This window comes from Mustela lutreola, chromosome 3, assembly GCF_030435805.1.
Source record: "Mustela lutreola isolate mMusLut2 chromosome 3, mMusLut2.pri, whole genome shotgun sequence".
Taxonomy (NCBI): Eukaryota; Metazoa; Chordata; class Mammalia; order Carnivora; family Mustelidae; genus Mustela; species Mustela lutreola.
In genome coordinates this window covers 6,094,176-6,111,407 of record NC_081292.1, presented here as the reverse complement: position 1 = coordinate 6,111,407, position 17,232 = coordinate 6,094,176, and the positions used below count along the sequence as shown (strand labels likewise).

At 37.9% G+C, this 17,232-nt stretch overlaps 1 non-coding gene across 1 annotated transcript; it reads left to right on the top strand.

The window, feature by feature from the left end:
- Positions 1 to 2,691: 2,691 nt before the first annotated feature.
- TRNAK-CUU (transfer RNA lysine (anticodon CUU)) lies at positions 2,692 to 2,764 on the top strand. Its single transcript has one exon. It is a non-coding gene; the product is annotated as a tRNA-Lys (tRNA).
- Positions 2,765 to 17,232: the final 14,468 nt, after the last annotated feature.

The window sequence follows — 17,232 nt, the reverse complement described above, 5'->3', positions numbered from 1 at the left end:
AGCATATTACTGTTGTAGATGATATTATGATAAATATATTTATAATTACAATTCTCTAGAATTGTTTAACTTAATGTTGTAGTTCCAAATCATAATTTGATCATTCTGGAGTCTTACAACTGAGATTATTGAGTCAATGTATGAATTTTTTGAAATTCTTGATACCTTGAATTTCTGCAAATCTATTATAACAATTGTATTATCATCAGAAGTAGGAGATATAAAATTTTGCCACAATTATTACTTTCTCTAATGTAGAAGAATACAGTTCTGCAAAAATGGGCCAATCTGATGACCCTCTGCTTGAATCCCTTAACACTTTAACTTTGGACAAAATAACAAAAACTTTTTCATTCTTGGTCTTTTAACATATTAGATTAAAAAATAGTAATACCATAATATTACTTTCTGCTTGAATCTTCTTAGTTTGAACAATCCACAATTACTATGTATTCATAGGAAAATAAAAGAGTTTATATTTTTACAAGTTGTAATTATTTGCCTTATAGAACTGTTCCTCAAATATTGGTCTAAAGCTTCATCTAATGAATACTCAAGAGACTTTATGTTCAAATCTGTTTTATCTATTGAAAATTAGCATATAAAATGTAAATTAAGAAGTAATTATTTATTACTTTTAATAAAACTAATTTATTATTTATTTATCCATTATCCATTATTTATTTGAATTCACTACTTATTTTAAAATAACTAATTAACACATTAAGTATTAACATAAATGGCATGTTTTTATGTGCTTCTGTTTTTCAAAATGTGCTTCATACATTTATATTTTTCAAAAACCAAAGTGTTACAAAGAACAGTAGCATTACTCTAGATTTTTGGAAGAAATTGTAATACCTAGATTAATCACAAACAGGTTGATTCACATAATCTCTGCTGCTGCATTCAATATTTTGCGAGTTTTATTTTACTTTTTAAGTGCTGTAAAGAATATCAGGTCTCACGCAGATAAGAAGTGGGAAAGAAAACTGTACTTTAATAACCTTTTTATATCATTATGGATACTTTGATACTAAACTAAACTTGGTTAGTGTGAAGTTTCTTAGAGATGAATTGCAATATGGAATCTAAAATTAATGTCATGAGGGACGTCTGGGTGGCTCAGTTGGTTAAGCAGCTGCCTTCAGCTCAGGTCAGGATCCCAGTATCCTGGGATCGAGTCCCACATCGGGCTCCTTGCTTGGCAGGGAGCCTGCTTCTCCCTCTGCCTTTGCCTGCCACTCTGTCCACCTGTGCTCACTCTTGCTCCTCTCTCTCTGACAAATAAATAAATAAAATCTTTAAAATAAATAAATAAATAAAAATAAAATGAAATGAATGTCATGAGCTCTGTGCTGTTATACATTCATACGTACTGGGCAGTCTTGCACTTTAAGTGTGTCTTTTATCCATGTTGTTAACCTTGTAATATCATGCACTAGTCATTTAAAAATATCAGCCCACTGTAGCTCTCCCAAATACCATATTTAATTACAAAACATGAAGAAATAATTTGTTGATATGGCTAATATTCTCATAAGAAAAGTCTTGAAGTTTTGAGAAACGCCAATCTCACAGTGGGAGATAACAATTTTTCCAAAAGTTGATTTTTATTTGTAAACTCAAATATTACCATTGGCAAAGATGTCAATCTTTTTATTTGTTTGTTTGTTTATATTTTTTAAGACTTTACTTATTTGTGAGCTCCTGGGTGGCTCAGTGGGTTAAGCCGCTGCCTTCGGCTCAGGTTATGATCTCAGGGCCCTGGGATCGAGTCCCGTATCGGGCTCTCTGCTCAGCCGGGAGCCTGCTTCCCTCTCTCTCTCTCTCTCTGCCTGCCTCTCCATCTACTTGTGATTTCTCTCTGTCAATAAATAAATAAAATCTTAAAAAAAAAAAAAAAGACTTTACTTATTTGAAAGAGAGAGAATGAGAGAGAGGACATAAGAGGGGGAGGGCAGGAGGAAGAAACAGGCTCCCCACTAAGCGGGGGAGCCTGATGCAGGACTGGATATGGGGACTCCAGGATCATGACCTGAAACAAAGGTTGTTGCTTAACCAACTGAACCTCCCAGGTGTCCCGATGCCAGTCATTGTATTTAAAGAGACACATTCATTTAGTTTGTTCCTGAGGAAATATATGCTACACAGCCAAGTCTGAATACAGACAGTTTGTCTCTCAGTCGTTGTTTCCAAGTAAAAATCGTGTCCTATGGAAAAAAGCATAGTTCACCTTGCAATTCCAACACAATTATTTTTGGAGGCAACCGTTGCGCTTACATATGTATCAGAATGATTTATATGTATTTTTCATTTTGTTATCTAGAAAAAGTCTTCAAGCTCAGTATTTGATAAAATGAATATTTTTATTGTTTCATCAACATTTTAAAGTGAAATGGGTTTTTTCTTCTTTCTTTAAGCATATGACAATAAAGAGACAAATGTTTACGAGTATAAATGATTCTGCTACTGTATCTGATTCATACCAAGATGCCAACAGTTTCAGCCACCACTTTTTTATATATATATATATATATATATATCACTAATGCAATTCTCCGCACAATGAAAACAAGCAAGTAATCTATTATTATTCTGAAAATGGTATAGGCTCCATAAACCCCCTGGAGGGGTCCTGGGGAAATCTTTGTGTTCATAGACACATTTTGAAAAGTGTAGTCCCAGGGGGCCCAGGTGGCTCAGTTGGTAGAGCGTGTGACTCTTGATCTCAGGGTCATGAGTTCAAGCCCCGTGTTGGGCATGGGGTCTACCTTAAAATAACTAAATAAATAAATAAATAAATAAAAATTGCAGTCTCAGAATGGAATGACAGTATCAGTTATTCTCCCCATGTTGAATTGTATGACACGTTTATGCCACCGTTCCTTAGGTATTCAATTAAACACAGACAAACAGAAGCACTAGTTGATAAAGAATTTAAATGCTATTGCTAAGAGAATCCAAAATGTGGCATTAGCTGAATGCAAAGGCTTTAGCAACAGGCAGGTGGGTCTACCCATTGTGGTTTGGAAAGCTTATAACTGCTGTGAAGCAGAGCCAAGCCATTTTACTTAACTACTGTTTGCTTAATCTCCGAGCTCAGACCGTGCAATGACCAAGGCTGGAGTCTTAAGCAAAATTATAGAAAATATCTAAAATGGTGGTGTGTATAGTTCCTTGTTCATCCATTCAGTGAAGTTTGACAAGAGAAAGATAAACATAACTTATTTTCCAAACTCAGACTCTTTTACAGTGAAAGGCGGAACTATTAATAAATTTGTCTGGAGAAGGAGTATAAGCCAGGATCACACCAAGTTAAATGGTATATATGTTCACTTATACAGGATAAAGACAAAGTCATTCCATGACAGTCATCGGAATGACTGGAAAGAAAAATCACCGTGCTAAGCAATGCGCTGTAGGTGTGTGAGTTTGTATTCCAAACTCACTGGGAGTTTTATTATTTATAGAATTGCAGAGTTGGGGGAAAAAAATGATTTTCTATAGAAACTTTAAGCCATCATAAAGGGTCACTGTAAAATGGCAACCATAGTGGCAGTTAAGAATATAACCCAAATCTTTTTCAAAAATACCACCGTTCTTTAACTATTCCTCCTATAGTGTGTTTCCTACCTGGGTCAATTGTTTCAAGTGACCTTTCACTCTTAAAGTAGGAGAAGATTGCACTGAATACGGAGGTTTGTGGTTAAGAGGCAAAAATCACTGCATCTGAAATGCATGTTTTGACAATATCTTTGGCTGGGTTTATTGGCACATAAAATAGAAAAACACACTGGCAGTCCACCAAGATTTTGAGGAATCAGTATTTCCAAATAAAAGTCAAACTCAGGTCTATGTGGCAGAACCCTTAAGAAGAAGCTGAAGTGTTTCTTCTCTGGAAGCTCATTAGCTAGAAAGGACTCATATTCAGACTCTAGAGAAGTTCCCAGGACACCCAGAGATCCTGGAGTTTGAGTTTTTTCAGTAAGTTTGATGTGAGTCTGGGTTGTGTTTTGGGCTGAGAAGAGGGTGCCATCATGCTTCATCTATTGGTGCCATCATGCTTCATCTATTGCAATTTTATTTTTCTGTCGCATGCGGCCCAGATCAGCCCCCCACGTGGACAGCCTCCTAGCTGAGCTGACACTGTACTTTGGTCAATATACCCTTGACCCACCTACAAGCATTTATATTGTTTTGTCCTAACCTCCTGGTTTATATACTCTGATCTACAGCCTGGGTACCAGAGCTCTCTGAACAAGTCAATGGTTGTTCCTTTATCTTCTTAAATATTGCCTGAGTCGCTCCTCAAAACAACAGACTCTTTTTTGATTAAGAAAACCTGTAATTTATAAGAGCACATATGTCAAATTTTGAAGAAACTTTGACATTAACTTGGCAGGACCCTTAATTTAACGCTATGTGGTTGAATAAATGAATGAATGTTTGCATGCTCAATGAACTGACTATATTTAGTTTTTTCTTCAGATTTTAGCCTTTTAGAATTCTTTTTTGCTTTCTCTGTCCCTCCCCCACCCTCTCTCTTTCTCTCTTTCTCCTTCTCCTTCCCCTCCCTTCTTCTTCAGCTCACTTTCTCTAGGATCTAGCTAGGAGGATCTCAGAAAATGTCATGACATTGGTGTCCAGTCCAAGAAACTTTTGTCTTATTCTACATTCTGAGAATGTTCCCAGTTTTTCTAAAAGTTTATAGTTTCATGTTTCAAAATTAACTCCGGGAACCATGTTGTGTTCATTGTTGAATGGGTTTTAATCACTGGATTGCCGGGAGAGTGTCAAAGTCCAGTCCGTCTTGGGCCTTTGTTGCGTGAGTGAAGGTGGGGTAGAACTTTTTCAGAGAGATGTTTTCTGCCTTGTAAGGCTGCCCCATCCTGGTCCTTTAGCTAGAAAAACTAGGCATCTTTCTTCCCTCCATACCTCTCCCCTTTTCTTCCTCCTGCCCTCCCTTCCTCCTATTTGTGTTCCAGGCTGCTAGCTCCTTGCACTCCAAGTCTGGGATATGCAAGGTAAAGAAGCAAGCTCAGGGAACTCTACTGTGTCCTTCTTGGTGTCTTGATTCCCAAAAGCTAGTAGGTTTTCTTCTTTCCACCTTTCAGAGTTTTCAATATTTGTTTTATATATACGTCAAAGGTGTTTACTTGTACTTAGCAAGGGAACTAGAGGACAGTGTATCTCCTCCAGGTTCCAAAAAAGAGAAGTCTTGTCCATAGATATTTTTTTGATGTATTCAAAATGTATTCTTGAAGTCTAAAAATAAATTCAAGGAAATATGAACTTGCTTGCATTTAAGGCTGTAATAAAATATACAGCAGGGAGCCTGGGTGGCCCAGCAGGCTAAATGTCTGACTCTTGGTTTTTGGCTCAGGTCGTGATCTCAGGGTCATGGAATCAAGGCCTGCGTTGGGCTCAATGCTCAGCATGGAGTCTGCTTGGGACTCTCTCTCTCTTTCTCTCATTCTGCCTCTCCTGCTCTCAAATAAGTCAATCAATTTAAATTTTTAAAAATAATAAGGTAAAATAAAATAAAATATACACCATTTAATACTGGTGTTAAAAAAAGGTTAGGCCTTGATTTGTTGTGAATGTTGGAGAATAAGATCGTGTTTCTCTAATTTTCAGTTATCTGATTGCATAATTTTAGGATAAGTTGGGCAATGGCAAGATTTGGAAGACTATAACCCTTACAAGACACCCAGGTTTTAAATTTTCCTTCTCTAATTTGACATTTCTCTTTCCTTCCAAGGTTTTCCTCTCTACATTACCACAGTCCCACACCCCTGAGTATTTTCTTCCGATGTGATTCACACAGTTCATTCTGTGTCAGTGAATGCACATCACATCCTTTCATGCTTAGTGACAAGAATATTTTTAAGCTTTTCTTTTGTATATAACCCTGCTGTATCTGGTTCTATGGGATTCAGAGTAGCTAATCATACATGCCCCACAGAAAGAGGAAGAGAGAGGTACACAAAAAATCTAAAGTGTAAAAATGATGCTTTTTCCAAAGTAAATGTACCTGAGTAACCACCCACCCACCAAAGAAACAGGATATTTAGGGTATTAACAGCCATTCAGAAATAACTCTATCACTATCCTGTCACTAGTCATCATTTCCTGAAAGCTAACTATTACCTTAATTTTAATATCATAGATTAGTTTTGTCCAATATATAATATGAAAGTGTATATATATACATGTTTCAATAAAATATATATACATATATATCATGTTTGTGTTGTATTTTTGTGACTTTTTAATAATGTGATATTCACTGATATTGTTGCATATGGTAATAGTTCATTTTTTATCACTGCATAATATTCCACTGTATTAACATTTATTTATCCATTCTACTATTCACCGTCATTGTATGTGTCCAATGTTTAACACATAAGATAGAATCCAGATTCTATCTTTCTTTGTACAAATATTAACTGATTCAGAATCCCTCATGGGAAGAGTATCTTTCCTTGTGCCTATACATTTTACCTTTGTAAATACCAAATGCTGCATAAGGGTCAATCTGTTTCTGAGCTGTCCTTCCTTTCCCACTAAATGAGTCTATCTATTCTAATGCCAATAACAAGTTGTCTGAATTAGAGGCTATATACATCTGATGTCTGCTTGTATATGACAGATGACTTTATTGTTCTCCTAAATTGTGTTCACTTGCTTGCCCTTCTGATTTCCTAGCTGAGAGTTTGAATGGAACTTCATGACTCGATAGGGCAGATTAGAGAGTACCATGTCTTTCAAATACCAAGTCTTTAAATTCATTAAGGAAACATATCTCTCCATTTTTGTAGGTTTTATTTAAACCATTTCAAAAAAAAAAAATCTTCTGCATTTTCACCCTTTTCCCCCTCTCTATATCTTAGTCCTATATAATCTACTACTGACCTATTTTTTACCTCAATCATCCTCTCCTCAATCATATTAATCTCTGTTACATTATGTATTGAATTCTTAATTTCAATTATTTAACTTTATCTCCTAGAATTTCAATATAATTCTATCTTTACAGATGCTTATTTTCTGTTGACAGCGTCCATCAAATCATCCATTCTCAGTAACATACCACATTTATTTTACTTTCTGGGTCTTGTAATTTTAATACATAGATCTCCTGAGTACTTTTCTGACATCTTTTTAAAATTCCAACTTAAATTATTTTATTTTTGTCTCTAGTATGTATGCTAATTTTTAACTGAATGTCATGAAATATTTTAGAAATTATTTAAGGTTCTGGATAGTCTTATATTCCCACATTTAGAATTTGTTTTCCCTTCTCTAAAATAGAATGGGAGAAGATCATCTTATTTCAGTCTGAGATTGATCTGATTTGAAACTGGGTATCAATCTTTATTAAACCTTGTTCATTTCTTCCCTCCCTCCCATATGCAGCTCTTTGGGATGCTGTGTGTCTGTTAGGGACCCTCTTCCTGGTAGATCCTGTCATTCAACATACATCTTCTCAGGCCTGTTAGAATATTGGATTATCTTAGTTTTTAAGCTTTTTACTAAATTCTACTCTACTTTCAATATAGCCAGTTCTAATGAATTAGTAAATTCCCTGTGTGGAAAATTAGCATCATATTGGGTTCTTTCCATACTTCCTTTTTTTTTTTTTTTTTTTTTAGGACTTTCCCCTTCAAGTCCTGTAAGCTTGGGGCTCAGTGTTGGCTTCAAATATATATGCTTTTTAGATTTTGTAACCTGTTCATCAAATTGTTCTCCTTGGGAATATTAATCTGATACAATATAGTTTTCCATAACCAGAAGCAGAAGTCTTCACATCTCTCTCAGCTTAACCCTTATGGTAACTGTCCTAGAGCCATCTTCTGTCATGGTGGAATTTTAAAACCCCATGGTTGCAAAGAGAGACATTTCTTCCTGTCCACCACCAATTCTGACATACAGTGTCCAGTGATCACCAAAGCCACTATTTTTCGGATGATTTTTTTTTAAAAAGATCAGTAGTGTATCTCTTTCTCCAGAAATGGATAAAGGAATTATCTTTCTATTAATACTTGCAATTGATTTGAGTCATAGCTAACATGTTTTGGGATTAATATTCATGCCTTATGCATTGGTGCTATTTTGTATAACTTCCAGAAGAATTTTAATTACAAAAAAAAATTCCTCTTCCAAACATAACTGTCAGTATTTTCCATTGCATTGTAGACTTCTGTTTATGAAGAGATAGTGTCTTGGTGATAATTGTTTTCTGCTAAGCAGCTGTTTTCCTTAATAAAATGGTATGAACATGAGTCACAGGAACTCTCACTACCACTGGTAGTCAGTGCAGACCCAGCAGGAAGAGCCAAACCTGACTTTAGAGGGACTCGACCTTGCATGCAGACACCATTCTACTACCCACCCTGCCGGAACCTGCTTTCCTATCTCCTCCCCCTCCACCCATGCAAGGAGAAGCCGCTCTAGGAGGATTCCCAGCTGACTCCAAGGACTCGCGTCTGGACACCCTCCGACATCCTCCTTTTCTCCCTAAACACAGGTCCCTCCCTTCTGTTCTCTGGACTTCTCTGTGATTTTGCCACAACTTATTTGTCCCAGATTGCAGTTTTCTTTTACTCCCCAAAAAACATCTTTTGCTGGTGAAATAACTGGTGGTTTTTGGTTTCAAGTTGTGGAAATCACAAAACTGCAGAATGGCCTATGCCTCTCTCTGAAGAGCCCACTAGTGAGGCCCCAACACAATTTGTTGACATTCAGTTACAAGTTTATAAGAAACTGAAAACCTCGCTGGACGAGACTATTTCAGGCTTCATTTTTCTACTATTATTTTTGTCCTAATTTCTTTGGGTACCTTTACCATTTCTGCCAAATAATGTATTAATCATTTTTGTTTGTTTGTTTGCCAGTCTTGTTTGGTTCTTTTTATTTGTTTGTTTTTTTGGGTAGTCACTTTAAAACCATTAAAAATGTCGATAAAGCAGTGTAAAAGTGATGAACTAATTAAAAAGAAATTTGTAAAAAAAAAAAACAAAAAACAAAACAAAACAAAAAAAACCTCTCACAACTGAATTGTAAATGCTCAAAGAATCAAGTATTGTTTTATATATTTTGAATGAAGCTAGGCAGAAAGCAAGTACTTTAAATAAAATACGTGCCAAATACCAAATTCTCTTACACTTTTATATATTATTTTCTGTAAGTATATCTGGGATTTTCACACATTAGGTATCTGATAAATGTTAAGTGAATTCATCACTATTTATGAAGTAATAATATATAAATTAAGTGAGAGGGAAGAGAAATTAAACACATCAAACTATTACTTTGGGACACACACACAGAAACATATTTAATACACAGTAAATTAACATAAATTTTTCTCTAATTGATATGAATTAATTAGCTCCTCAGTCCTGATACATGTACACATGTGAAGGCCTGAAAGTGTCTGCACTGTCCTGAAACAAGCAGATTCTTTTTCCTTCCAGAATGCAAATTGTTCGTGAGGACCCTGAAAGCCCCCTTTGCTCTTGACGCATCAGAGCGGAGCAAACAGAGGCTCTCACACATCCCTGGATTTTAGTGCTTAAAAATATATCATTTCTGAGTCCTCAAATACTTTTTTAAGCTCTCTGAGCTTCAGTTTCTTCAGTGACAAATTCATGAACAAAATAAATGCATCATCGTGGTTTTTTTTCAGAAGCTAAAGGGGTCAGCGAGCAATGAACATGCAAGAGGAGGGCAGGTCTAAGGCAGGGTCCTGGCATTTGGGTTTTGGTACTGTGCGATTTCCACAACTGCTGAGCTCCTCAGGCAGGAGAGCTGTGTCTCCATCCCCCAAGAAAGAGAGTGCTGACGTGGGCATGGCCAAAAGGCATGCAAGCCCCGTCAGAAACAGAGGAGACAGGCTGGAGTTTCTAAAGGGAAAAGGTGGGATCTTAGCATAAGTTGATTGTTTTCTGCAGAAAACCATGGCAACCAGTCATTCCTCTCCTATTTTATTTATTTTTTGAGACGGAATGTATAGATTTTATACTGTTTGTTGATTTCAACAATTGAATGCATTTGTGTACCAGTTCCCAAAATAGGATCTATAATGCAAGTTTCCTCAAGGCTCTTCCCACTCAATTAACTACCTCCTCAATTATTTTTTGACTTCTAGCACTAAAGGTTCGTATTCTATGCACTTGAAATTCACATGAATGACATCAGGTGTTAATTTATTTTGGTGTCTGCTTCCTTCCTTCAAAATAATGTTTTTCACACCCCCGCATGTTGTCTCATATGTCAGTAGCCCATTCCTTTTCAGTGATGAGTGGTATTCCACGCCATGAATATGCCATAGTTTATGTATTCATTTCTGCGTTTGGTTGACAGATTGTTGTACTGATTACTGGCCATATTAAATAATGATTCTATGAATATTCGTGCACAAGTTTTTTTTGTGGACATGCTTTTTTCATTTATCTGTAACAAATATTTTATTTTTTTAAAGATTATTTATTTATTTATTTGGCAGACAGAGATCACAAGTAGGCAGAGAGGCAGGCAGAGAGAGAGAGGAGGAAGCAGGCTCCCCTCAGAGCAGAGAGCCCGATGTGGGGCTCAATCCCAGGACCCTGGGATCATGACCTAAGCCGAAGGCAGAGGCTTTAACCCACTGAGCCACCCAGGCGCTCCTATCTGTAATATATATTTTAGACTCAAGTCCATGCACAAAAGTCAATTCAAAATGCATCTGAAATTAAACTTCAAAGCTAGAACCAAGAAATTTCTAAGTGAAAATATTGAAGAACATCTTGATAAGCTTGAGGCAAACAACACTATCTTACAACTTAAAAAAAAATCTCTAGCATTAAAATGTATACCCGGAGGGTATTATGTTATGTGGAATAAGTCAGACAGAGAAAGAAAATACCATATGCTTTCACTTATATGTGGAATCTAAAAACCAAAACAGTCTGTTAAATACAGAGAACAAAGGTATGTGCCAGAAGTGAAGTAGGTGGGGGTACGGGTGAAATAAAGAACAGAAAATATATTAAACTGGTCTTCATTATGTTAGACGTTTCTGTTAATCAAAAATTCCTATTAAGAATATTAATAAGACGGGGCGCCTGGGTGGCTCAGTGGGTTAAGCCTCTGCCTTCGGCTCAGGTCGTGATCTCAGGGTCCTGGGATCAAGTCCCGCATCGGGCTCACTGCTTAGCAGGGAGCCTGCCTCCCCCTCTCTCTCTCTGCCTGCCTCTCTGCCGATTTGTGATCTTTGTCAAATAAATAAATAAAATCTTAAAAAAAAAAGAATATTAATAAGACAACATAAGCTGAAGGATTATGTATAGAGTATACATGAAGTAGTTCTGTAATTTAACCATAAAATACTAATGCAAATTGAGTGAAAGTTTGAATATATGCTATGCAAAGAAGAAAAGTAAGTGACCAAGAAATACATGAGAAGCTGCTGAATATCATTAGTGATCAGAGAAATGCTAATTGATACTACAGTGAGAGACCTTTTGCTATCGATTAGAAGGGCTGAAATCAAAAGTCTATGAATATCAAATGCTGGTGAGGATATGAAGCTGACAGAAATGTCTACAAACACCTTGGAAAATTGCTTGGCAGTTTCTTAAAAAGCCAACCATATATCTATGCTATAATCTAGCCACACTCAAGCACATTAATTGAACATTTCCTAAATGCAAGACAATGAACAAATCAAATTTTATGTGTATTATTCCATTTTTCCTTCCAATGATATTTTGAGGAACGACTAATTGCACTCTTATTTTGTAGATTTTTAATCTAATTACATGGACAAGATCAAAATGTTGACAATGGTTATAGTGGGGGTGGCTCTCTCAGTGAAGAATCATGGTCTCATTATTGGTGACTAAGCCAACGAAAGATTTATAGTTTTTCGTGGAGAAGACAAAAATGGAGAGGTTTGGTGAGATAAATTTGGCCTGAGACCCCAGTTCTGAATCTCTTCTACTACACAAACTGTTTGGCCCCCCAGAATCTCAGTGGTCACACCTGGAAGGTGGGCGGAAATGGTGGGTTGTGGAGAGTGAATGAACAGCACAGGCAAGGCATGAACCGAGAACTTGCACTAGGGCATTGGCAATGCACATTCCTTTCCTTTTACCCCTTTTCCCTGTTCCTTAAACATGTTCGAGTGCTTGGACATTTTCATGTTGAAACATGAGACCCAAGTGCTTCCAGTTTTGAAAAAATGCAAGTTTTCAATGTATGTCTGCAGAACGAGTATGTGCTTTTCTTAAGAAGTACTAGTTTGAGAAAATGCTGGAACTTATTTACATGTGGGGTTTACAGAACCTTTGGCTCTATGTTCTAAGTTCTGTGCTTTCCCGTGTGCCCGCAGATGACAGGAAGGGCCCAGTCCACAAGAAAGGCTTGTCATTGCCATGCTACGATGATGAAGTGGATTTCAGCCATAAATACTTCTATAGTGAAAAGGGAGAAAAATCTTCAGGCTGAAGACAGTCTTCAGTGAAATGTAATCATCAGGGACCTCTTACTTATCATTTATATTCTCTGTTCTTCCAAACAGAAGGCAATAAATGAGGAGTTCATTTTCTTACTCAATGTTCAGCCCAGATTGCCTCCTATCACCTCGATCTCTTCAGTATCTTTCATGTCTCCCCTATTTTACATCTCTAATGTATGGGTCCAGGGGTCACCAAAGGCATGTTTACTGTCATACTCTGTTAGTTTCAGAAGGGAACTGGGACATCCATTTGAGCACAGAGGATGGACTGAAACAGGGGAAGCAGAAGGTAAATAACCAGGCACTTAACGACCCCTTCCTTACTCTATTCTTGGCACTGCACTAAGCATTTGCTGTCCTTTCTCATTTAATAACCATTATATGCCAAGGATACTGACATTGCTATATCTCTTTTGTAGGTAAGACATTGAGGAGAATCAAGCCCCTAGTCACTGGTAAGCCAGGATTTCAACCTTACATCTCATTGTGAAGCATTATAATTTGTCCTCCAAATAAAACTGGTCTGGTGATGGTGACTTAGTGGTGTTGGTGGTGAAAGACGGAGGTGGGTGTTGGCTATTACGTGATGGTTATTACACAAGTGGTAAGACGGTGTGAGTGAGCAGTCCATCTGGAGTAGAATTATGCTTTAGGACAGAATAGTTAATCTTGCATTTGATGAATAAACAGTTCCCACCACTTGCCAACTATGGATACTAAGTTAATTAAGGTATTTCTCTTATCATCAATTAATTTATGGTCTGATGGAGAGAACATATTTAGGAAAATAAATACATGTAAATTCTTAGTGTTCAGTGTTATATCAGTATCTCAATTCAGTGAATATTCTGGTCACTTTCAGGGGCTGTGCATCGTGTTGGAGGTTGAGGAAACAGAAAAAAAGTTCTTCGTGGTACAATGGGAAAGAAGAGTGAAGTGATAAGGCAGCATATGCTGGAAAAGAGAGAGCAGCCAACCGTGTTGTTGTGAGCTAAGCTGTCCTAAGAAGAGCCCGTACAGGGGACAGCAGGTAAAAACAGCCTGGAAAAGTATAATGTACTTCTGCTCAAAGAAATGACAAGTAAAAAGCTAAGGACACATGAAATAGTGTGACACGTGTCAATGTTGTCTAATGAATCGGTACATTGGCCCCTGGTATAAGGGAAAAGTAGAAGAAATTAGTCTGGAAGTCTAACCTGAGTCCATGCCACAAGGGTCTCTTCCACTATGCCCTGAGGCCAAACTTAACCTTGAATGAAGAGTCATTGCAGGATTTGAAGAACAAGATGAGCCTGGAATGGTTGGCCGTGTCACTCTCTAAGGACAAGCCTGGTCTTACGCCTCTCCTGCCTACTGGCATAGGAGAACTCCTAGCTAGGAGGAGGGAGCCTGACTATTGTTGCCAATGGCCTCCATGCCCAGCAGGCCTGGCAGAAAACTTGCACAGCGACTCACTCAGTCATTCAGCAAATACACTTTATGTTCAGTATGAGGGAAATTAGTGTCTGTTTAACTTTTTGGAGTTCATGCTCCAAGGCAGGGGGACAGATGTAAGCATAAAATGGTTTACTTCTGTAAAAAGCCCAGAAGATATCCCCATGAATATGCCTTTGTTTCAACTTGTCTCTTCATCTAGAATTTTAAAAATATAATCCAGTGTGTGAAAACATCTGATAATATGGATTTTGACGTGAAACAGTTCTCATGTGAATGCTTGGCCCAAAATGGCTTGATTGATGTTTGGCCTAGAGCTTTAACTCAACCTCTCTCAGCCTTGGTTTCCTTGTTTGCAAAATACAGATTAAAACAGTGCATATGTGAGGCCGTAAAAAATAATGCATTTAGAATACTGCGTGTCGGTCACATAATGAACCCTCATCATGCTAGCCATTGTCATTACTTCTAGTCGTTACTGGCCGTGCTGTTGATGCATTCTTCCAATTGTGCTTCTTATCCCCAGTACATTTCCTGACATTTGTGTTCTCTAGACCTTCCAAAACAGCTGCAATTACTCCTGCTCTCCATACACACAATCACCTTAGCTTTTAAATCAAAGCCTCAATCTTTTCCATTATTCTGCATTGTACTCCGTGTTAAAAAAAAAATGACCAATCTAGTATTGTATAAGTCTGTGCCAGCTTTCCTGAACCCAGCATTTTGTTCAAACCCCACTTTCTTCTTGAAATTTTCCCCAAGTTCTGTTTCTTAAAATCCTCCTTTTATGTCCTTCTCTCTCCAACTGAAGGTAGCCCTCTGCTAAACTATCTCAGTATCAAATATATTCAGTCCGGTTGACATTTGTGAAATATATTCTTGGATCATTGCTTTCATGAGTTCATGTTAATAAAACCATAATGTGAGGCACCTGGGTGACTCAGTGGGTTAAGGCCTTGGCTCAGGTCATGATCCTAGGGTCCTGGGATCCAGCCCCACATTGGGCTCTCTGCTCAGCAGGGAGCCTGTTCTCACCCCTCCCCCACCTGCCAGGCCTGCCTCTCTGCCTACTCCTGATCTCTGTCAAATAAATAAATGAGGGTGCCTGGGTGGCTGAGAGGGTTAAGCTGCTGCCTTTGGCTCAGGTCATGATCTCAGGGTCCTGGGATCGAGTCCCGCATCGGGCTCTCTGCTCAGCGGGGAGCCTGCTTCCCTTTCTCTCTCTCTGCCTGCCTCTCTGTCTACTGTGATCTCTCTCTCTGTCAAATAAATAAATAAAAAATCTTTAATAAATAAATAAATAAATAAATAAATGAATGAATGAATAGATGAATAAAATCTTTAAAAAATAATAAAATCATAATGCACGCTATTTTTGAGTACAATATGCTTCATGTTTTGCAAAGTCCACCACCCACAATATCTCTCATGTTTACAACACCTCCCTGAGATAAGTGCTCTGGGCTTCTTTTGTTTAAGATTACCATGAGGTGCAGTAATTTTAAGTAATATTCTAAGATCATGCCATAAGTGGAAAAAGCAGGTTTTAAGCCAATGTCTGACTTCAAAGCTTATCCTGTTGTACCAACTTCTTTCCAATTTGCCTTCTCCTCCTGCTAGATTACAAATTCCCTGAAATCAGGAAAGTGTCTTGTTCAGTTCTGCATATCCTCCAAGCCATGGCCTTGAGTCTATTTTTCAATGCAGAGCTAGCTGCTGTGGTATGCATTTTTACACATTATTGCGAACACTTCTGGCAATAACTCTGAGACAGGTGTTATTATCATTGCTACTTGAACTCAACTACAGAGACTGAGACAAAGAGGGGCTGAGTGATCAGTTAATCTCTTCCATATGTCAGGGGCCAGATTTGAAGAAAAACAGGAAGCAGTGAGCGCCAGCTATGTGCTGGGCACGAGCTCAGGCATGGTGGGAACTGAGAAGCAATCACAGTCCTTGGCAGCGAGACACTCCGCATCTAGGGACGTAGCAGGTATGTGAGGAAGGCTATAAAACATGGTTTTATAAGGTAAACAGCAGTGTTTGAGCTCCAACTAGCAGCCCCCTCTCCTAGTGAGGGCTGTGTCATACCTGGCTATACATTCTGACAGCTCCACTCCATTTTATCCATTCTTCTTCTGAAGTTTGAAATGTACAAGATTACATAGGGGATGTGATGGGAAATGTCTATTTTTACATTTAATTTGCACTTACAGAGCTGAGAAATTTTAAGAGACCTAACTGCCTTACGGAAAATCCTCCCTGAGTCGTTTTGGGCCTTTTATTCTTAGGAACCATCTGGTGAGAAGCCTGGGTTCTTAGCTGGTAACATTAAATTTATCCCGTGTTCTTTCTTTTTATCCCCTCTCTTCCGCTCCTTCCTTTCCTTTTTTATGGTTCCAGTAAAACTTGCTTCCTTTCCTCACTTCCTCCACCAATCTAGCAATGGCTTTTCCTTTTTCATTGGTGGACGTGTATGCATTTATGAATATTACCAGGGAACCAGTTAGTATAAGAATAAAGCTCTATTACAAAAACCTATGGACCTTGGAGCCTGTGGTTCAAACAGATTAGGACTCAAATATCAATTCCACCAGTAAAATTTGCTCTCTTTCCTCACTTCCTCCATCATCTAGCAATGACTTTTCCCTTTTCATTGGTGGATGTGTATGCATTTATGAATATTATCAGGGAACCGGTTAGTATGAAAACAAAGCTCTATTACAAAAACCTATGAACTGTGTAGCCTGTGATTCAAACAGACTATGACTCAAATATCAGTTCCACCACCTTTCAGAAAGTTAGCCCCGAGTAAGCTTTATAACACTCGCTAACGTAATCTATTAACCTGTAAGATGGGGATACTAACATTTATATTTATGGCATCTTACAAATGGTGAAGATTCTATAGTGGAAAGCCTATCATGGTGTCAGGCATATGAGACCATCAGTAAATGGGAGATGTTCTTAGCCTTATTGTTTAGCATCACCATGCAGTTTATAAAATCCAAGGAAGTACTGGATGATTCCATGCATTCCTGGACAAGGAATACAAATGGAAAGCCACCGCCATTGAGGCTGTGAGTGAGCCACAGGGAGCATATATATATATATATATATATATATATGTTTTTTCCCAGTGTTCCAAGATTCACTGTTTACGCACCACACCCAGTGCTCCATGCAAGACGTGCCCTCCTTGGGTATCAGGGAGCGTGTCTTCATACAGGATGCATGTCTTTCTGGCTTGCATGGTTTGTCTCTTAAGGTTCTTCTAGGATAACGAGACA